Here is a 23,870-nt window from a genome sequence, read left to right on the forward strand (position 1 = left end):
CCCGTCGTACCGTTCGACCCCTTTCCCGATCTCCGCGTACGCCCAGGAAAAAGTATTTTCCAACAAGATGCACGTCTCGAGTCCCGGCCACGCGAACGTAAAACAGCCACGAACAAGAAAATGGCGCAGACGTTCTCTTCTCGCTCGACAGCTCTCTCTCTCTCGATGGTCGAAACTCTACTACTCTTTTTCCCTCCCGCCCTTTTTGGTCTCGCGCTCTGCTCCCTGACCCTTGGGTCAGTATCCCCTCGTCCCTCGTCCGATCACCCACTTGTGCGCAAACGGTTTATCTGGACCCTACCTTACCTTCCGGATCATTCTTACGTGCCGACGCTTCGACACTTACATTCTCGCATTCACTCGTACGCACGCTTCATTTCTGGTCTAGGTGTGTGCCTCCTTCTCTGGTTTACCGTTGGTCGTTTCTCCGTTTTCCTGTCGTCTATATTCGTCCCCACGGTCTGGTCCCAACTCCTTCTGCTCTCCTGTCTCCGGTGTCCTTCTCTCCCCCCCTCGGTCCCACTAGTTTTAACTACGGCTTAGGACCCAAGAAAGCGCGCCGAAGGATATCTTCTCGCAGCTCCTTGGGGTACTCCTGTAAGCTCTGAGTGAGTCGCTCTAACTGTCGTAGTCGCTCTTCGGGCCAGTCGCAACGTTCCCCCCCTTGAATTCGATCCTCGCTCGGTTTTGGGATTCGGATTTTATGAAGCTCTTGACTTCCCGCACTGGTACGCGGTCGCCCGATTTCCCTTATTGGGTTCGTCCCCTCTCGTCGTTGGTTGAGGTGCTCCCGAAGATCTGGGCCTTCCCCCCTTTCTGGGGTGATCGGTCGATATTGGAACAACCTATTCCTTGGCTCGTGAGAGTTCTGGAGGCTCTCAGTGGAGTTTGCCATCAGGGCTTTTACCGGAACCGTGGGTTTTCCCCAGCTGTCGAGGATCCTTCGCCCGCTCCGATATTCCGGGTACCCCTCGCTGCAACGTGGACAGGTCTGCATACTGACCCCTCTTCGTCCACAGTTCATGCAATGCTCTGTCCACGGTTGTTGACACGCTTTGGCACCATGCCCCCTCTTACGGCATATGAAGCAGACCCCTGGAATGGGATCGAGCTCGGGGTGGGTCCGGATCGAGCGCACGTTGTTATATAATACTCCGGAACGTATGACCGGTAGCGGAGATTCCTCACCCCCCGAGGTGGTAGCGTTTACCAGTCGAAGACTGGTGTGTCTCCTTACCGGTTCCCCTGTCTTCGAGAGGATGTCCCCATCGCTTTCCCTTGAACTCCCTGAAACGTAATCCCCGTACTTCAGCGTCTCTGGTCCCTCTCTTCTCTGTTTCTTTTGGGAGAGCTTTTTGCCTCCCCTTTTTCCTCGTCGGGTTTTACCGCTACTACTATCCGACGTAGTCTCCTCGCCATTAGTCGACGCCGTCCTGTCAAGGTAGGTATGGCCTTCACAGTTAGCTGGAGGCCTCGGCACCGTTGTCGTTTCCCTCGGTTTAGGAACGTTCCAAGGGACCCAGGGAGTCGTCAGTTCCGGTTTCCTTGGAAGGCGAGATGACTGGGACAAGGTTTTCTCCCTGGGTGGTGGCATTGGAGGAACCTTCAACTCGACCGGGGGTCGAGCCAGCGGTAAAAGTCGTCGTCCGGTCTTCTGGGTCTTCTGGTCCCCTCTGGAACTTGTCTCCCGGGACGGAGCTTGGCTTAGAGCGACGGCTAAAGTCCCTCGTGGTTCCTCTTGCTCTGGTATTTTAGGTAGCGGCACCCTAAACCGGTGCGCCTCCTTACGTCCCTTAGCCGTTCGTGTTATCAGGAGCGTCTCCTGGGCACGAGACTCCCGTTCTCCCAAAAGGCCCTTCCAGGTGGTCTCTTTGGATTCCCGGGAATCGTCGCCCAGGGATCTCGACTGACTCTGTGGTTCGGTTGGTCCCTTGGTGGTCCGCTTCGTCAGGAGCGTCTCCTGGGCGTCGGACTCCTGCCTTCTCAAAAATCTTTGCCAAGAGTTCTCTGGAGATTCTTGGGAGTCTTCGCCTAGGGATCTCGACTGACTCGTTGGTTTTGTTGGTCCTACGGTCCCACTCTCCTCGACTAGCCTTCGGATTTCCGGGGCCAACATCCCCCCGGATGCCTTCCAGGGAAGAGTTGGAGTCGCATCGACAGGGCTAGGGGGCCCCTCAGATGACGTATCCTCTAGCATCTTATCGATCTCGGCCTGCTCCATAGGCTCTATGGTGCCGATATCGTCCTCATCTATCTCCATCTGCAGTAACTCTTGCGTTGGGATCACCGAGGCCTCTTCTTTCTTTGCGTCCTCTCTGAGCGGTGACGCCATCCTCTGTTCCACTCTACGGGTCCGTTTGGGTATGGTGCTCAGGGCGACCATCTTGGCCATCGTAGTTTCGGGGTCTACATCGAGGGCGTGAACTGCTTGGAACGTCAGAGTCTTCCGTTTCCCGGGGATTCGTACACCTCTGTAGTGCCCGTGCAATTCTTCGCCTCGAAATACGATAAACAAATCGCATATAGGGAGGCGGGGCCCAAAGCTGGCAGCTTCTTGCATTGACAGGTTGAGGATGACTAATCGATGCCCCGCCTTGATTGCCACCACTCCCAATGCGTCGTCTGTCCACTGGCATTTCAGCGGCACTTGGTCCCATCTCAGATCTTTCAAGGCCTGGACTATAGACGGTAGCACTCCTCGGTCCTCGGCAGAGGCCTTGAGAGCATGTAAGCCACACTGCCCATCACTGGGGACCTCAAGGTAATCATGCTCGGGCATGATTATCTTGACGATGCAGTCCTCTACTGGGTCCCTGATTGTAGTCCCGGTCTCACTCATTTCCTCTGTGATTTGGCTGGATCTCGGGGTCGGTTTCTCCATATGATCTACAACAAGCAGGGGTACAATTAATAATTTGGAAGATTATGCTATCGCTACTTACTTCCTCCCTGGAGTAACCGGGAGGGTATGTATCTTTTCAGGTCTGATACATGCGCCTTATTAATTTTTCGAGAAGGTCCCTCTCCCTCACCCAGAATGTATACGGTAGGGGATCGTATTTCTAATATTTCGTAGGGTCCCTCATATTTTGGTGCTAACTTAGCCGAGAATTTCTTAGAAGCATCGGATAACGGGTGCGTCCTTCTTAGAACTTGCGTCCCTATAGAGAATTGCACATTCTTCTTCCCGCGGTTGTAATGCTTTTCCTGTTTCTCACGCGCTTTGTCTATATGCCGGCAGACTAGGTCCCGTAAGGCGTCTAGGCGTTTTAGGCGATCCTCCCAGTCCTTGGGGTCAAGCCTCTGTAACAATCTCGCTCCCTCTACTTGTCTTCGCAAGCTCTTAACCGGTCTCGGAGTCCGCCCAAAATTTAGAAACGCCGGAGACACCTTCGTAGTCGCTTGGACGGCAGTGTTCACCGCGTGTCGAAATTCATGGAGGTGTTGATCCCAATTTCGGTGATCCGATCCGACGAACGATGCGATCATGGTTTTAAGGGTCCTATTGTCCCTTTCGACCGGATCAGCTTGAGCGTGGTAGGGTGGGGTAGTCACGTGTTTGACTCCGTATTCCTCTAACGTTTTTGACAGAAGTTGATTATTAAACTCCTTCCCATTGTCTGTCAAGAAGTATATCGGGGTCTCCCAACAAAAGAGTACTAATTCCTCAAAGGCCCTAGCTACTGAGCGACCGTCAGCCTTCCGCAGTGGCTTCAATTCTACCCATCTGGTGAACAGGTCGTGGAACACTATCAAATGTTTGAATCCACTTTTGCTGGGAGGAAACTCCATACAGTCGGCGGCTACTACTGTCCAAGGCTGTTCGACTATCCTAGTCCCCATAAGTCCCTGAGCGCCCGCCTGCGATACCTTATACCGTTGACAAATTTCGCAGCTCCGCACAAAGTCCCGCACATCGTAATACACCCCCTTCCAGTAGTACTCCCTCGCGATTCGATCGTACGTCTTTTCGATCCCCATGTGTCCCGCAGAGGGCATACAATGTGCTCCCTCTAACACCTGTTCTCGATATTCCTTAGGTACTACCAACCTCCATCCCTCTTCTCGGAAGAGCACGGGGTCTAACAAGGGGTCTTTTCTAAACCGATAGAGCTGTCCCTCTTCAACCTTCCATCCTGAATACTTTAGGGGGAACCTGACCACTTCGTTGATCATCCGCGTGTACCAAGCATCCTGAATATTGGTGAAGCTGCAGGCCGATACCCTTTCCTCTACCTCTTCTTCATATAGGCGAGATAGTGCATCGGGCACCTTGTTAAGGGCACCCTTCCGATGGACTACCCTGAAAACCCACTGCTGCAGTTCCATTATCCACCTGGCCACTCTCCCAGACGGTTCAGGTAGGTTAAACAACCATTTTAGAGAATTGTGATCCGTAATCACGGTAAATTCATATCCTTCCAAATAAGGTCTCAGCTTTTTAATGGCCCAAACTACGGCAAGACATTCCTTCTCCGTCGTGGAGTAGTTTTTCTCGGCAGGTATCAAAGCTCGGCTCACATAAACGATGGGGTGTTCGCCGTCTGGTCCCTCCTGGGTTAACACCGCTCCCAGAGCGTAATCGCTAGCGTCAGTTTGCAACGTAAACGGTAGCTCGAAATTCGGACGCGCTAACACGGGTGCCGAAGATAGAGCCGTTTTGAGCTCGTCGAATGCTTCTTGTTGCTCGGGGTCCCACGTCCACTCGTATCCCTTTCGCAATAGCCGGGTCAAGGGTATCTTCAGGTCCGAATCTCGGTCTATGAACCTGGAGTACCATCCGACCATGCCCAAGAAACGTCGTAACTGCTTGACATTGGTCGGTGCCGGGTATTCCAGAATTGGTTGAGCTTTAACCGGATCTGGTCTTAACCCTCTTTCATCTAGAATGTAACCTAGATAGGTTATTTCTGAGACACAAAATTCGCATTTCTCCCCTTTTACTTCTAGTCCCGCCTTCTTAAGTCTCGTTAGTACCAATTCCAGGAAATAAAGATGTTCTTCGAATGAGTCGGTGACTACAATGATATCATCTAGATATCCAAAAACAGAGGGCTGGAGTTCCGGTCCGAAAAGAGCATCAATCAGCCTCTGGAAGGTCATGGGCGCATTGGTAAGACCAAAGGGCATCCTCCGAAAGTGCCAAAGTCCTGATCCCGGCATCGCGAATGCCGTATACCGTCTACTAGTTCTTTCCATTGGTATCTGGTAGTACGCCTGTCTCAAGTCCACCTTGGATATGTACTTCGCTTTCCTGAGACGGTCTAATATAGAGTCCATGCTGGGAAGCGGGTAGGCATCCCGTTTGGTCACCTTATTAAGGTCCCGATAGTCTATACAGAACCTATAAGTCCCATCAGGCTTCCGAATCATCACAGGGGCGCTGGAGTAGTCACTATTAGACTTCTCGATGACACCTTCTCTTTCTAATCGTTGGACTTCTTCGGTCGCTATCTCCAGCATCTTAGGTGACATCCGTCGGAGTCGGTGTCTGATAGGCGGGGTACCCTGTACATCAATGACGTGCTCGGTCAGCCGAGTTTCACCTACTACACCTTCTTGATGGAAAAGTATCCGCTTTACCAATTCGTCTACCCTTTGTCTGTCGAACGGGCCCACCTGTTTAAGTCCTGCACACTCAGCATGAATAGTGAACGCTGCAATTTTCGACTCATCTTCGAATTCCCACCATGTCCCTTCCCCTGCTCTCCAAAGTCCTTGTCCCAACTTCGCTTCTAAGTTAAACAGTCGGATAAAGTCCATACCCAGAATCATTTCATCGTTGATGTGGTCGCTGGCACGGAAAACTAGTGGTTTCGCAGTTCCTGCTACTTCCAGCATGACATCAAGGGTCCCAAAAAACGGGGTGACTCCGCAATTAACATTTTGCATAGCCAAGGTCGTAGGTTTCAAGCGATCCTTGAAAACTTCGGTTCCCCGTGGTCCCAAGATCGAACTCTGAGCTCCCGTGTCGAAAAGTGCTGTAAATCTTTGTCCTCCCAAGATCACCGTTAGGTAATAGCGTTCCTTAGCTTTGGGCGTATCCAATTTACCCGTTCCTTCGGTTCCTAGACTGTCGGGAGGTGTCGGGATTTTTACTTCGCACCTCCCGCTGTTTCGTTTCCCAACGCTTCACGTATGTGTTTGCACCTGGGACAGGTAGTGATCGTCACCTCTGACATCCCGCAAGATATACAAGAACGACTAGCCTGGTTCCGTTTGTTTGGACATTCCCGCGCTATATGCCCCTTTTGACCACAGGCAAAGCATAGTGTCTCGGGGCACTCGGACATTCTATGCCCTACCGTCTGGCACTTGAAGCAGGCTCCGAGGAAGGGGTCCTCGGTGATTCCCCCCTCAAGCTTCCCTAGTTTAGGTTGAGTGTTCTGCGTTTTAGGTGTACGATTGCCTTGTCCCGTTTGTTGTCTCCATGCGGGGTTACCCGTCCACCCGCTCCCTTTTCCTCCTGTCCCAGTCGTCCCACCTGACTTTTGCAGGGCAATCGCAGACGTCGGGGTTGTCTCGGTTGCTTCTGTAGCCGTTTTGGAAATAGGTACTTGAGCATCTCCTCGCATCTCTCCACTCGGCTTTGTCGTATCCGGTTTTCTCTTCTTCTTCCCTGGAGTCGTCTCAGCCTTGCCGGTGACCGTCCCCTTTACCTCTTGTACCTCAGATACCTTGGTCTTCGCACGCTCCGCTACGTACGCGGCCCCGGTCACATGCATAGCGCTGGCGGCAGGAGGGGGGACATATCTGTCGTTCAAGTTCTTCTGCCTCTCCCATCGTTGTCCATACTCTTGAATATCCTCGAGTGTGCTGATCACCTTATCTTGCATCGCTCGCCGATATTCGGGGAGTAGATTTCGGTATGCTCGATCGGCCTGTTCCTGGATTGACGGAGGGCGTTTGAACTTGGAGACAATGTATTGCAAATTGGCCAAAAACACAGATACTGTCTCCCCTTTTCCTTGAGTCCGAGCATACAGGTCTTGTCTCAAATCTTCTTCCTCAAACTCTCCTCCAAACTGCAGGGCAAACGCCCTCTCGAACTCCTTCCAGGTCATCAGGGACTCTCTCTTGACCCGAAACCAGCGCGTGGCATGGTCGGAGAAAACACTAGGTAGTGCTCCTAAGATGTGTTCATCCATTAGGTCCGAGCTACCTCTAAAGTCATTGAGGTTATCTAAAAACGTCGCAGGGTCACTACCCTTGGCTCCCGAAAATTTGAATCCCCAGTCTCTCAGTTGTTTTACGGCCGAAGTCACATTAGAGCGGGGTTCAGTTCTCAGGTGTTCTGTTCTCCGAGGTTGATGTCTCAGGACACCTGGGGACCTACCCCTCGGTGTCGGATGTCTACCTACTGGTTCTCTCTCTCTCCTTCCCGCTCTGGAATCCGTGGGAATCTCATCTTCCCTTCTTCCTCTGCTTCTCTTCCTTTCTGTCACCACTCTTGGGACCCCACTTACTCGTTCGGGGTCGCTCTCACTTTCAGTAAGCAGGTATCTCCGTCGCCATTCGGCTGCGCGTCGGATGTCCCGTTGGTCTCCACCTTTACCTTGGGTCTTGGGGAGAAGGCGTTCTCCATACCCCGGGGTCTCTGACGCCCGTTGTTCCCTTTGATCGGTTGCTCTATCCCGTAGATATGAAGTTCTGGGAGGAGGAGTTTTTGGGGTCCGAAACCCTGTACCCATTTTCTCCTCCCTGCCAAACGGCTGGTCCCGCTTATGCTCCTCTCTCCTTGATGCCGCAGAGATCCTATCCATCCAGGGCATGCCCATGTGTTGGGTCTCATCACTTGGTTGGACCTCCCCGCTGTATCCTTCAGAGTCGCGATTGAGCTCGTCCCTCTGAGGTGGCCTTTCTTCGCCTTCGCGTCTTCTCAGGAATCTTGTGTCATCCCTTTCACTCGTTACAGGGGGCCGCTGGCCTTTCGGGAACCAATTAGCCGCGCTCAATCCCTGTCTCCCATTATCTCTGTCCCGCGTCTCTACGAACTCTTGCTTATAATCTTCCCAGCTGTTTGCAGTTCTATATTTGGTCCCACCGGTTCGGTCTCCTTCGTTATACCTTTCGTCTGATCCTTCTTTCCCACTCCGGTAGGTCTCGCCTGACTTCCAACCCGGCTCCTCGGGGCCACTGGCATCAGACCGACCGCGCATATCCACCTCTGGGCCCTCGCTATCCTCTGTCATGGGCCTCGGCGGTGTCCGAGATTCCAATCCACGCCAGTATTTTTGGGATTGGTCCTTCATCCACGGAGGGGCCGGTACGTTACTCAATACCTTAGGGGTGGCTGCCGGCATGGAGTGATCTCCCTTCACCATGATACCTTGGTACGTAAACGGCGTTGGTATCCCTCCGCGTGGTCTTGACATGTGCAGGCCCGTGTTTATCGTGGCCGTGACGGTTGTCGTCGAGGAGGACGTAGCAATGGAGACGGGCACCGAAGCTACGTTGAGTACGCTGGCTCCCACATGCGTCGAGGCCCTCGTGTGTCTTACCCAGGGCTTGGGGGCAAAAACATTCCAAGCCCCGATGTATTCGTTAGTTGGGGAATACAACGCTCCCCTCCACCCATACGAAGATTCGCCTGTGGTGCGGGCCAATCTCTCTGGTGCCCCACCCTCTTGAGTATCTTCCCTTACACGTCCCATAGGATTAGCCTCCCTTGAATCTCTCTCCAATCGTCCCTTATCACTTTCCCTATCTGAATAATGGCTCCCCCTACTTCTTTGCTCTATTAGTCGATCCTCCTCCTCGTTCAACAACTCTTCATCTGAAAGAGCAAGGCTCTCCCGTAACGCTGCTTGCAGTGTTGATTCGGCTCGGTCGTCTGCATAAACCGGAATTTCGGTGTTTTCGGGTTGCATTTCTATCAAGCAGAAATGCAACAACCGATCCCGAATTACTTCTTCCTCCCCCCTAGTACTCAGACTTCTCGCCTGAAGTTCTTCTTCCACTTCTCTTGCCGATAATTTATTTACCGACCTCTTTACGACTCGGTACTCTCGTTCCAATTTCCCTAAGCGCATGGCCTCCTCACTCACTTGCGGCCTCATGTTCCAAGCTGTTGTCCCAAATTGTCCCCACTCGTTTATTACCACCACTTAGGCACTGACACGGTGTATTGCACTCGTCTTCACGATGTTCTAACCCACTCGACTCACACTATACCGTCGATGTCCTCACTTACGGGAATTTGTCCCACGGTATCTGACGAAGATAATTTAGCCCCCCCAAAAAAAATAAAATAAAGTTATAAAAAGTCCCAAAATACTTTGTAGTAAGTAAGTTCACCTTACAAGTAAAATTATAGTGAAGCTAGTAAAAGTCCCCAAAATACTACAAAGCTTACAAAAGATACTTTAGTTCGTCAGAAAATAATTTCTAATGTGTCGACGTACGTCTTGTTAACCAGCTACCAGACACGGGGCTGCTAGTATATATATACAGCGCCACGTCGTGTCGAGCTATAAACCGCCGTTGACCTTAGTTTGTTTGATTAACACTACTGGGACCCCCTGGATACTTAATAACGAAGATCTTGCTATCCCGCTATTCTTATTCACAGGTTCCAATAGTTGTAGCTTTTCACAAATTTCTATTAACCTCAAAACGGCTGACAACAATGACGCAATTTGCCTATACTCGTACTCTATTTACGCTACACTAGTTTTCACTTGCCAGACGCGCTCTCCCCACAAGGGATGCCATTTATAACGAGGATTTTTCCTTCCTCAAGGTGACTTACCGTTGGGTAAGCATTTAAGTTGGCTTTACCGTTGGGTTTAATATGCATTAAGCACGTTAATGTGCAAAAAATTGCATGTATCGTATATAACAAAATTAAAGCTTTTCTATGCTAATACTGCATTTTTATAGTTTGAATTGGCGTCAAATAAACTTTTTTTTGACACATGCTTATGGTGAAGAAAGAAAAAATTTTATGTTTGTTTCCGCCAAGGCACACTTTAAATTGTAATAATAATAATGATAATACTGATATAAATTATAATAATAAAAAATAATCGCAATAGTAATAATGATCAATAATGAGAGTAGTGATTATAATGTTATTAATGATAGAAATAATAAGCCAAAACAATAACATAAAAATTAACAATTTACTCTTTTATATAATCTTAAAGATATTATAGCTTTTAATAAATTGAGAAGTATTCCGCTGCTTTTGTTTTAAAACGATATATCAGTTAATAGAAAACAATATAATGTCGCTAATGACGAGATGAATATAGTTCTGTAGAGAGAAGACTTCAACATGCACTTACTTGATAACTTGACACTCGTGACGCAATTAATAATTCCCCGGAACTCCTTGGACCAAGTTGGGCACGACTGGAATAGACTCTCTTTCGATGCTGGAAGTTTTGGTATTTTGAGCTTTGCAAGACACTTCTCGCCAATGACTACGAAGTTAAAAGCTAGGCTTCTTCGTTAAACTGAATCGGAAATATTGTATGCGGTAATCACTTTATGTTGAAGTGTTGTCTAGCTGGCGCACTGACAGACAGTGTCGTTTTAGGGTTGTGCCTTGAAGGGTATGGTATTCTATATCCCACTACCAAAATTTACTGGACATCAAGTGGGAGGAATAACACGCCCATCAACATACTTTATCCCTTCCATACTTCCCCTCTTTTTTTTGTATTTTTGGGAACAAACAAATAAGAAGCCAATCCATGTAGGGCGGGTTACAATGAAACTAATGAATGACAAATTTTTTAATCCCTTTAATACAGATTTGGTATTCTTAACGATAAACTTTTTAATAACTTTGTTATTTTATAAAACATTTAATTATTAAAATATGTTTATAAAAGTTTAATTGGTACGTTTAAAAAAGTTTCATGTTGCTAATTTTTAAAAACTTTAATTGGTTTTTGGCGTGCCAAATTTATTGAATGACCGAAATTTCTAGGACCAATTTTCGTACGAATCATGATTTCTCCATTTTTTAAGCAATTTAGAAATTTGATGTTCAATTACTGCTGCAAGTACGAATATGTTTTTTAGTTTTCTTTTATGAAATATTATTGGATAGTTGAGAGAATAAGCGTATTTTACTTGGTTTCCGGTAAAAATTGCAAAAAGTGAAAGATACTTTTCTTCAGATTGTGAAGAAGCAGTTCGGTGCACAGTCGCTAATCTTCATATGGCAAGAAAAAAATTGATAAGTACAATAAAATCAGAAAATAAGAAATGTAATAAAATACCTTTTAAGTAATAATTACTTTCTATTTTCATTTTTATAAATTAATTTTATAAATTAATAATTTAAAAGAATAAACCACGCTGAGTTTACTTTTAACTTGAAAATTGTAATGTGGTTAGTTTGTATTGTCTTAATTGTAAGAAATTCAGTATTATCTACTTACGAAAAACACTTCGGATGAAAACATTAATACTTATAAATATTGAAAGGAAACTTAAAATAATAACTTCGTCTTGAGTAGATTAAGCCAAGTGAGTAGTTTTTTTTTCTTTTTTTTTTTTTTTTTAATTTTTATTTCCTAAGGTTAAAACGTCGAGAAAACGTATTTTCTGTGCTAATTTTTATCTGCGTGTTATAAGTGTATATACAAGCAAGATTATTTGAAGATAGGGATTAAATCAAATGTTGCATTAATATTTGAGGCATTATTTTGTATTTCAGCTGTTCCTCCATGAATCGCTTAAATAATCTAAATAAAAATAAAAAAAGAAGGAAAGTAAAAATAAGGCTTTATTCCGAACACATACGTATACAAAACTCTTTGAACGCACCCCATACTCCAGCGGTTAAGGACATATAATTATAGGCTTTTATAAAAGTTTCTCCGAGCTTTTCCTAACCAAGGCCAAAATATCCGATGGCTCATCTTTACTTTCTGGCATAAAATGAACTAGTGACTATGTAGAATTAAGCCGAGGAAGAATACTTAATTTTCTAGTATAGCGGGTGTCCGTACTGATGCGTTCAATGTGCATGACAACAAAATTTTACTACCTTCTACTACGCAGCCATGCTTATAATATATTTAAAATTATTCGTGTATGTCCTGCGCGTGTTTTTTCTCCTCGTTTATTTTTCCTCTTATCTGTTTCTCTTCCAGCACTGACCCACTGGTTAATATTTTATGTCATCGATTCAGTGCCCGTTTTTAGATGTTGGTAGAAAAAACAAGCTAGTTGTTTCTTGGTGTATATGTATTTTTATATTCAACGTCAATGTAGTAATGTTTTGATGAGCACGTTGTTGTTTTTTTTGGTAAGGAAAAAGTAAAAAAAATCAATATTTGTTATCGACTAGAAACTGGAAAAAATAAACAATAAAACACTCCTAAACATTTTGTTCAGCACATGTTAAATAAAGTTGGATGAAATATTATCGTTTTGATTTTGACGCTTGAAAGAATATTTATGCATTTATCTCTATTGTAGTTTTATTTTTCAGTCAACTGTATCTCAAAAAGCAAGTAAAAATTTTGGATGCAACCAATGAGTGTTTTTTTTTCCTATGGTTCCAGATTTCTTATTTTTATTTCGAATATGAAAAAAATTAGGTGATCCAGATGTGGATTTTTAGGGATCAATTTAGGAATTTTAACCATAGCATCCTATCAATTTTAGAGTTCACAAATTTATGACCTTTTGCATATGGTTAAAACAAAAATAAAGAAAATCGTATTTTTTTTATTTTTTATACCTTTACTTCTTTCTTTGGTCTCTGCTTATAATGGGAAATATTTCAACGAGTAAACCAACGTGTGCGTCAGTGATTTTCAATGTCAATGACATAGTTTGCAGTAAATAATATATTGAGCCACCCCTAACATCATGACTACCACCACCAAACTAGGCCAGTAAAACATGAAGTTTATTGCTCCAACCAATTACAATGCAAAGTAATGCCACGTACCTACTCGCAGCAAATAAGAGATACTGTTGCTCCTATCCTTTAACTACGACAGCCAATCTACTCAAACTCGATAGCTTTTTTCTCCTACTTTCCCTGCGCCAACGAAGGTAGGGTTGACCAAGCGCCTCTTTTCCCCTGCCACCACAAGATTTGGATATTTTTGGCCTCTTCTGCTACTTATCCATGAGCGTACAAACGATGTATTGATCTTTGGCGTATAGTACGTAAAATAGTTTACAATAAAGAGATTTTGTTGCAGATGGTTAATGGAATCGAAAATTTAGAAGACGTGCAGACATTTTTACCCGTAATGGAATCTCCTATTTTGTGTGCAGTATTAGGTATGACTTTAAATAGGAAAGGGAAATTCTTATTTGAAATGATCAATAATTTTATCTTGTAAACTTTTACAAACTTTAACTTCTAGATGATACGAATACTTAAATGTTAGTCCAAAGTTCCGAATTTTTAAAAACTAAAGTCATTTGGGATTTTAAGATTCTACGTAATGACCACGGATGACCATAGCGTTTTCAATGATAATGATGTCAATCGATAAATTTTTACTATTTAGTAAGTAAAAAAAATTGAATTGCTTGACCTTAACTTGTGATTACATCGTGTTACCACATAAATAGTGCTCTCCGCATATTATTGTTGCAAAACAGATGAAATGTTCAATAATCTTATTCTGCAAATTTTTATAAATTTTAACCTCTAGATGATGCACATGTTTCGAAAAGAGCTAGAAGTTCCAAATTTTTATTAAAACTAAAGTCGTTTATGATTTCAAGATATCACCACCAGATTCAAAGTACTAAATAGGAAATACTACTAAACACTGGTATAACTAAGTAATTTATTCTCTTTTTAGGAAAACTTATAGGTGCAATCAATTTCATGCAGCGTTAAAATTTTTTGAAGAAAAAAAAAAAAAAAAAAAAAATGGAACGAAGGACAAAAGTATTATAATTTTGGATTAAATGTAAAGTTAATTTTAAATAATCTCAAGTTGGTTAAAGTAAGTTTATATTACAAAACAATCGCATCGACAGTATATTACTTTTGCTTAAATTTTTAAACCTTCATTTCTTTGACGCTCGAGATGTGCCTGATATCTGTGAAATGTAATATAGTGTATATTCTATTTTTGCTTTTTTGAAAATAGGAATGCCCTTAAAAAGTTTTTAATATCATACGATTTTATGTACCAAGAGAATTTTCAATTTTAAGATTTTATTTCATTTTATCATTTTTTAAGGGGTCAGAGATATCCAAATTGTTATTGGTAACGACTTTGATATCATACTTGTTTTTTTATTTAATCTATTTTTACTGATGTGGAAACATTTTATTGAACTAAATTAAATTTGCACTATGTAGAGTTCTCGGTTGAATTTAAAAACAGACATGATGATTAAAAAAAAAAAAAAATTGACTGACCATTATGGCCGAAAGAATAAGTATCTCAATGGACATCAAAATTATCCAAACTATGGCAGCGAAAATTTATTTGTGAAAGGTCAGCTGGCAAACTTACTCTTTCTTTAAAAAAATGGTTAAATCATTTTGGTTGAAGTAACAAATGATCCCCTTTTTATTTGATCGATATTACACCAGTATGTAGGTACTAAGACATCGGATCTCACGTTGTAGTCTATAATGGATTCTGTTTGGTTCGTTTCGTCGATATCAAAGTTAAAGGGAGATGCGCAACTATTTCATTGCTCCATATACGTACGCGTGTACTTCAATTTTTCTCGTAATACACCTATCCATTGATGGATGTCTGCATCCTCACGACTCGTTTCACAGCATCTATCTCTTTTCTGCCCTGCAGAAATTAATAACACGATGGGTCCCTAGACATAAAATAAGTGCACTCACGGAAGAGAGGAGGAGTAGAAAAAAAGGGATGAATAGTAATAATAAAAATATTTACAAAGTTTATCAAGGTCGTCGGCAGCGTATTGAGGACAAGAATGGCGACAGCTCAAATTGTTTACCTGGAAAACTAATAATTTCAAGATTCCTCAGTTATAATTTTAATACCTTTAATTGTTCTTCCAATGATTATTTTTTATTGCAATGTATTTTTCAATTTGTCAAAACAATGAGCACTTATAATTAAAAAATCTTGCGACAACATACATGTCTTATTTTAAAAATATTTTTAAGGTTCCTTTGTTGATTTTTATACGAACATGACTACTTTAACGAAAATGCACGTGTATACGAGTGTAAAGAGCACACTTAAAAAAAAAAGTTTAAAGTCAGAACTTTTTACAATCGTCTTACACAAGTTATGTTTGTATTAATAAAAACGAAAATCCTTATAGTGTTTCTTTTACGCCTTGAAAATACATAAGTTAATAAAAATCATGCAACGACAAAGGCTTGGAAACATAAAAAAAAAACGATTTTTTCCAGCCATCTTGAATGGTCGAAAAAAGATGTCTTAAAGGAATCTTGGAAGGATGACAATGAATCGTCCTAACGAGACAGATAGTATGATTTTTCATTTGTCCAATCAATAGTCCAAATAGTTTGAGCAAAAGTAATTGAACTTCTCGATGCACTGCAGCACCAAACAAGCCATTCCGTCGACCCAAGAAATCAGCAGCCAACTCCACTTGATGAATAATCCAGCGGCACCCAATAATGGGGTCAACAAGTCCTTGGATCTCGCGGTTTTGCGGAGCTTAGTGGAGCACTAGAGCGTTACCGAGGAAGCGAGAATCCGCGAGTCTTACAACGAAGCTGAGTCGAGGATTGCGGCACGAGCGAGGAAGCTGGAGCAGGAGGTCGAGGCTTTTCGGGCGATAAAAAACTCAAGAAGCAGCATCGCTAGGAGAAGAGCCGAGCGTGCAAGGGCCAACTTTCTCCACGTGCTCGCGAGGCCTGTTCTGCTCAGAGGTGATTATTGATTGCATTGGACCTTAGACAACAAAACATAGTACACCTCTTATCATGTTTGGAATTGATTTGCTCCGTGAACTGACAGGATAGAGTCTCTTTAAACACAGGTATTAGTGAAAAAGAGTACTACTTCTGAGACAATAGCATCAAAATCGAGATACAATCTTTTGATAAATAACTAAGATACCAAACCAACTTTTCACCCAACTTTGACGTTTGCAAACATGTATTTTCGTATTACGTATCTATGTGGGATATCTTGAGACGAAATATTTTTCCACCATATCTTTTATTCCTCTTTTTTTATCCCTCTTGGCTTTGAACTCTCGCACGGTTGCCCTGAAGTGTGAAATTGAATAACTTCTACGTTGGACGCATACAATACACACATACGCTGACGCACGATCACAAAGAAAAAAACTGTACAAATGCAACACATTAAAGGTGTTGATCTGCTCCCAACTCAATATTTATTAACACTATTGAGTTTCAATAAATAAAGCTTGTCGATTCTCAGAATGACGTTTCCGTGTAATTATAGCGTAGCGTCAAATTTAACAAAAAAGTCCCTTTTTGCGAGCACTAAAGTACAATCCCGTAAATAACAACGCAGAAAAGCAGCCAGTAAGCATCGACACATTAAGCGTCCAGCAAGCCCGCGAATTCAAGGACGTGTACGATGCCCTGCGGACTCAGGACGACTACGACGACAACAACGAGCAACAGTGCGACCCGAGCAACCGCGTTGAGCTTCCGTACTTGGTCAAAAGGATCGCGTCCCAGCATACATGTGCAGCATCAACGAGTCTCGAGAACTCGATAAACCAGGAACTGTATCTGCTGGAGCAGGCTGCCTTGCCGTCCTCGATACTCCAGCCGCGGCGTCTATTGAGACACCTGAGCAGCCGCGTCAGGCCCGCCTTTCTCAACCTAGCTGGGAACGCCTCAGCTCACCACAACAATCGAGCCAAGGTAAGGGAACTCCCGAAAATTTACCTAGTGTGCAGTATACACCGTAATTTGTCTGGAATCAGAAAACCTTGAGCAATCCGATTTTGAGTAGTATGAGTCCAAGTTTAGTCAGACAGGAAATATTTTTAAATCAGTTGTCCTGCTGATCCCATTTGAAGTAGTGCGAGTCCAAGTAAGATCAGCCAGGTGAACATTTTCAAATCAATATTCCTATTAATCTGATTTTAAGTAGTACGAGTCCAAGTTTGGCCAGACAGGAGAATATTTTAAAATCAGTTTTCCCACCGATTCGATTTTAAGTAGTGCGAGCCCAAGTTCAGTCAAACATGATAAAATTTTCTTAATCAGTATTCCCATCAAACCTATTTCAAGTAGTACGAATCCAAATTTTGTCAGACATGAGAAAATTTTTTTTTCAGTATTTCTATAAATTCAATTTTAAGTAGTACTAGTCCCAGTTTGGTAAGATAAAAGAATATTTTTTAATCAGTTTTCCTGTTAGTCCGATTTTTAGTAGTGCGAGTCCAAGTAAGATAAGGCAGGAAAATAATTTTAAATCAGTTTTCACATTCAATTGATTTTAAGTAGTACGAGTCCAAGTTTTGCCAGACATGAGGATATTTTTTAATCGGTATTCCTATAAATTCAATTTCAAGTAGTGTAAGTCCAAGTTTGGTCAGATATGAACAGATTTTTTAAAAATATAGATACACGTTTCTTAGAAATGTATCTATAATACAGGGGAAAAAAAATTTTAATGAATTCGCAGGAATCAACGCGGACGCGACTGTGCCCGTCATGCGGGCATCTCAGGGGACTCGAGGCTTTTGGGACCGATCACCGCGAGCAGGTCTCGAGAAAGTGTGTCGACTGCACGGCTCTCAGGCCAGGGCGCCGACCTGGCCACTACCCAGAAATCTACGAGAGGTTGCTCAGAAAGCTGCAAAGGCACGAAGCTGTTAGGTAGCCCAACCCTTTAAATCATCCCAAATTTTCTTTTTTCCCCACTTCAATTCCCTTTTCGTTTAACGCAGAAGAGACGGTGACAGTAGCCTTGCGTTTGTCGTGGGTCCAAAGGCAGTTGGTTACCTGGTGAATGACATATGGCACGGGTGCTTGATCTTTTCGGGGTGTGACGAGCTCGAGTGACTGCGGCTCGCAAGCCCTGGACGCCCGGGAATAATCTGTTGGCGACAAGACGTGAGACTCGGATGCACGAGGTGCTCACGAGCAATTCCTCGGGCCCACCGGATGCCTACGACGGAGAGTTGGTTCGCAAACTCAGGAGGATGAATGCACTGGCGAGACTTTACTTCGACTCAATGGTCAGGTACCACTTGGACTCGGGGATGTCTCTGTGAGGTAGGATTTTTGTACATAAGTGTTACGACCGTAACTGCTATTTTTTCAATAATGCAAATAAAGCATTTTTTTTTGTTATGACATATTTTCCTATGATCACGCATTTGATCGGAGATACGGGCGTTTAAGGTTTTGGATATTGATTTTGCTAAAAATTTTGGATTTTGGATTATGCCAAGGCCTTGTAGTCGTTCGTAGGAATTTATTTGACAGTTGGGAAGGGTAATTTAATATATGAATTAATCTTTCAAAAGCAAGGCAGGGCCTTAAAAGATTAGAAAAAAATAAATTAATTCCAATGGTTCCACATTATTGCTCTTTTCGCTCTATCATTATTATTCACGGAAAAACAGGCGTTTAAAGTTTTGGTCATTGTTTTAGTTAAAAATTTAGGATTTTGGATCTTGCCAAGGCCTTGTAGTCGTTCGTAGAAATTTATTCGACTGTTGGGGAGTGTAAATTATAATGTAAATTATTCTTTTAAAAGCAAGGCCTAAAGAAATAAAAAAAAAAAAATAAAAAAAAAATTTTTAAGATTCCAAATTATCAGTATTTTGGAAAAATAAGATTTTGGGATTCAAACATAACCAAAACTTAAAACGGTAGTATCTCCGTAAATAATAAAGATAGAGCAAAGAAAGACTTAATTTAAAATCATCAAAATTTAAAAAAATTTTTTTTTTTTCTTATGTCAGGCCTTTGCAACTGCACAAAAATAATAAATTATATTGTAGTGGTTTAGTGTCCAGGCAGTCTATAACATCAAAGAAAATAGTCCCAAACTCGTGAGAACGATTAAATTCTAAGATTTAGGGTTTACAAATTGGCCAAAACTTCAAAAAGCCGTATCTTCGTAAATAATAAAGATAGAGCAAAATAAGCCTTAATTTGGAATCATCAAAATTATAAAAAAAATTTTTTTTTTGAAATCAGGCCTTTGCAACTTTACAAAAAATAATGAAATCAAAGTTGTTGAAATTTTTAGGCAGTCTAGAACATTGAAGCAAATAGATCAAAACCCGTAAAAATGCTTAAAAACTAAGATTTTGGGTTCAAAAGTTGGCCAAAACTTGAAATAGCCGTAGCTCTGTAAATGATGAAGATAGAGCGAAATAAGCCTCGATTAAGAATTATCAAAATTAAAAAATTTTTTTTCTTTTTTCTTAATAAGACCTTTGTAACAACATAAAGAAAAATATAATTGTAGTGGTTCAGTATCCAGGCAATCTAGAACATGTAAGCACATAGACCCAAACCCGTAAAAACGCTCAAAAACTGAAATTTTAGGTTTGAAAGATAGCCCAAAACTTAAAACGGCCGTATCTCCGCAGATAATAAAGATAGAGCGAAAAAAGCCTTAATTTAAAATCATCATAATTAAAGAAAATTTTTTTTTCTTGATTAGGCCATTGCAACTACGAAAAAAAAAAATTAAATTGTAGTAGTTTAGTGTCCAAGCAGTCCAAAACATGAAAGCAAATAGACCTAAACCCGTAAAAAAGCTCAAAAACTAAGATTTTACGTTTCAAAGATGGCTAAAATTTGAAACAGCCGTATCTCCGTGAGTAATGGAGATAGAGCGAAATAAGCCTTAATTTGGGATCTTAAAAATGTTTGAAAATTTTTTTTTTTTTCATATAAGGCTTTTGCAATTACACGAAAAATATCATAAATGTATTATTCAAGTGTCCAGGCGGTCCAGAACATCTTAGCTTATGATTACAAACCCGTCGAAGTGCTAAAAACCTGAATTTTTAGGTTACAAAGATGGCTAAAACTTAAAACGGCTGTATCCTTGTAAATTATTAAGATAGAGCTGAATAAGCCTTAATTTAAGATCACTAACATTTAAAAAAAAAATTTTTTTTTTTCTTGATATCAGACTCTTGCAACTTCACAAGAAATATCATAAATGTATAATTCAAGTGTCCCGGTAGACCAAAACAACTCAGCGAATGATCACAAACCTGTAGAAACGCTAAAAACCTGAATGTTGGGGTTAAAAAGATGGCCAAAATTTAAAACAGACGTATCTTTGTAAATAATGGAGACAGAGCCAAATAAGCCTAAATTAGGGATCATCAAAGTTTAAAAATTTTTTTTTTTCCTCATCATATCAGGCCCTTGCATCTTCACAAAAAATAATAAAAATTGCATAAGTTAGTTGGCAAGGCCGTCCAAAGTATCATAGCAAATGTTGAACTTACTGTTATCAATTTTAAATAATTCAATTAATATGACGGCGATTGGAGCGAGATTCATCAAAGCAGCCAGGCTAATTACACGGAAAACCTTATATTTTTCAGGATTATGAGTTTTTAGAAGGTTCCCCTTGCAGGTTCCAAGTCGGTCCGACTGGACTGAATCAGGGCGCATTCTATAAACAAAGCGAAAATCTTCGATATAGCAGGAGTTTCAGCGAAATAACCCCGAAACAGCTGGGCTAAATACCTTCGCGAGTGAGTCTTACGATGATAGCCAGCGGTAAAAACTTTAAGTGGGGGGGGAAAATTTTGTTTAAACAATTCGCTTTGACAAACGTAAGAAAACTTGAGAGCACGAAACAAGCTTGCGACTTAGGCTAGTGATTTATCAATAACCCAATAGCCCGTTAACCTTAATAGCCCAGTTTACCCGCTGGCTCCTTATTGTTCCGGGCTAATGCTCTGCGCAAACATCCTAAAGATGACGATGGTGACACCCTGCTTCGACAAGCTCCTTCACGCACGGTGTCTCTTTGTGGTGGTGGTGGTGGTGGTGGTCGTTCAATAGTGGAAAAAAAAAAAACAAACAACGGCTGCATCAATGTGTTCTGCGTTTTTAACGTTTGTTCGCTCACTCGATCCAACGTTGTTAAATTTGGACCGTGGTTAATTACCGTGTTGGGTTATTGGTGCTATTCACATCGAAACGGGGGGTGTTACCGTCAGGAAATTTTCACATACGGCGCGCTACCACCCCAATGCCGGCCAACCAAACGCGCTAAAAATTATTCGCTAAAACTCGGCGTCGGACATAAGGACGACTCGATCTCTTTCCATCTTCTTTGACCGACGACCTCGGCGCTATTCATTCCTATCAAACCCATTTTAAGTAGTACGATTCCAAGTCTTGCCAGACATGGGGATATTTTTTTAATCAGTATTCCTATAAATTCAATTTCAAGTAGTGCGAGTCCAAGTTTGGTCAGATATGGACAGATTTTTTTAAAATATAGATACACGTTTTTTAGAAATGTATCATTAATACAGGGGAAAAAAATTTTAATGAATTCGCAGGAATCAACGTGGACGCGACTGTGCCCGTCATGCCGGCATCTGAGGGGACTCGAGGCTTTTGAGACCGATCACCGCGAGCGGGTCTCGAGAACGTGTGTCGACTGCACGGCTCTCAGGCCAGAGCGCCGACCTGGCCACTACCCACAAATCTACGAGAGGTTGCTCAGAAAGCTGTGAAGGCACGAAGCTGTTAGGTAGCCCCACCCTCTAGATCATCCCAAATAACTTCTTTTTTCCCCACTTCAATTCCCTTTTCGTTTACCGCAGACGAGACGGTGCCAGCAGCCTTGCGTTTGTCGTGGGTTCAAAGGCAGTTGGTTACCTGGTGAATGACATATGGCAAGGGCGCTCGATCTTTTCGGGGTGTGACGAGCTCGAGTGACTGCGGCTCGCGAGGCTTGACCCTCGCAAGCCCTGGACGCCCTGGAATAATCTGTTGGCGACGAGACGCGAGACTCAGATGCACGAGGTGCTCGCGAGCGATTTCTCAGGCCCACCGGATGCCTACGACGGAGAGCTGGTTCGCAAACTCAGGAAGATGAATGCACTGGCGAGACTTTACTTTGAGTCAATGGTCAGATACCACTCGGACCCGGGGATGTCTCTGTGAGGTAGGATTTTTTTACATAAGTTTTGCGACCGTAACTGCCATTTTTTCAATAATGCTAATGGAGCATTGTTTCTTTGTTACGACATTTTTTTGTATGATCACGCATTTGATGCTGAACCATGATGATACATTAAAAAAATTAACAGTAAAGACTATGATTATGTAGTCAGGTAAATAAAAAATATAAATATCAAAATGAACAATTCAAGAGTTTTAAACTTAATTTGATTATAAGTCGACGTATGGTATGCAATGTTTCACTAAATTAGTTTTATTTCAGCAGAGCAGTTGCATCGCAGAGAATGAAATAACAGTTGGTATTTATTTTAAATCCAACTCTGTTATAAATAAAAATATTTTTTTTTTCTCGAAATAAAACATAATGCATTTTGCACATGTTTTTAACTTTTGATTATATCGTGCTATTACATGAATCGTGTTCTTCGCAAGTTTTTGTTGCAGAACGGAGATTCCTACGTAGCCTGAAAAAAGTTTTTTTGTTAAAATTTAATTCCTTAATGTTCATAAAGAAGTCTAAATGAGTCTTATATATTCATTATTTTTTTGTGAACTATTACATGATTAGAAGCAAGAAATAAAAGTTATCTCCTCCACCTTTAAATACCTGTCCTGTACATTCAACAAGTTAAATTGGCATTATTTGTGTGGCTGTGATGTACAAACAAAACTCATGAGTACTCATCATGCCTAAAAATGTGAATATTATATGTTATTTTTTAAACCGTTATTTTCTACCAGCTCTATAAGTGCTCGATAATCAATTTTAAGATTTTATTTTGTTTTATTATCGTTTATTAATTTTTTTAAGAAGGCCGAAGAAAAAAAAAATTAATAAAAAATGAATTAAATATTCAGGCTGCGTGCGATTGCAGGACAACTCGAGCATTCCTCTGGACATGGGCCCTTTCGCGAGGCTCCTACGCACAATTCGTACAGATAAGCCCGAAGGCTTGGCCGATGCAGTTTCGGTGCTAGACTGGCGACACTTGATGCTTACCATCTGGCACAGGCATTTGGTGCTGAGGGAAAGCTCGGAGCTGGAAGATTTAGGTTTTCCGCGTTACGAACTCGACCAGCCCTGGAGTTCTTGAAACTGTGTGCTGCTCACAGAGGACAAAGCTAAGGCCCACTGTTGCGTTGGGGGGTGGCGGGGAGTACTACTCAGACTATCTTAAACGGAAGATAGGCTCAGCTTTTTGGGTCGCGAGGATGGACTTTAAGTGGAAGTCTTTGTTTTCTTTTTTTTTATGATTTTTTAATTAAGGTACGACCTAATACATATCAACATGGAGCAGGCAATAATCATTAAACAAATCTGATTTTTTAAGGGTACTCAACAAATAATATCGGAAGTAGATTAATCTGCAGTAGAAGTCAAAATAATATCACTAGTTTTAACTGACGAGAGACTGGCGTACAAGCACAATTTAAAAATTATGCAAATAGAGGTAAAAACAACGAGCACGCTATTCATAAACGAGAGCACGGCAAAGTAAGTAAAACACAGGACCTATAAGGGTCAATCATACTCGCTTGATAGGAAGATATCTGATTTTTTTAAGGCCGTCGAGCAATTGGTCAGTTTAAAAGAGTTTATTGTAACGTATTTTAACTCAAACGCACAAGATTGGGGATTCCATCTAGTCAAAGTAAGTGCGATAAACGAAGCTATGATCATGGAAACAATAAAAATTATTCTAAGTGCAGAAATGCACTGGGGTTGGGAACCGAATTCTAGATGATACTGTAGGGAAAACGAAAGTAGGTGCAGGTTTACCAAGCAAAAACG

At 42.2% G+C, this 23,870-nt stretch overlaps 1 pseudogene; it reads left to right on the forward strand.

The window, feature by feature from the left end:
- The first annotated feature begins 15,492 nt into the window (after positions 1-15,492).
- On the forward strand, positions 15,493-22,060 carry LOC149373633 (IQ motif and ubiquitin-like domain-containing protein; annotated as a pseudogene).
- Positions 22,061-23,870: the final 1,810 nt, after the last annotated feature.

Source organism: Copidosoma floridanum, unplaced genomic scaffold, assembly GCF_036245765.1.
Source record: "Copidosoma floridanum isolate Cflo_tuat_1 unplaced genomic scaffold, Cflo_Japanese_pri ptg000030l, whole genome shotgun sequence".
NCBI classification, from domain to species: Eukaryota; Metazoa; Arthropoda; class Insecta; order Hymenoptera; family Encyrtidae; genus Copidosoma; species Copidosoma floridanum.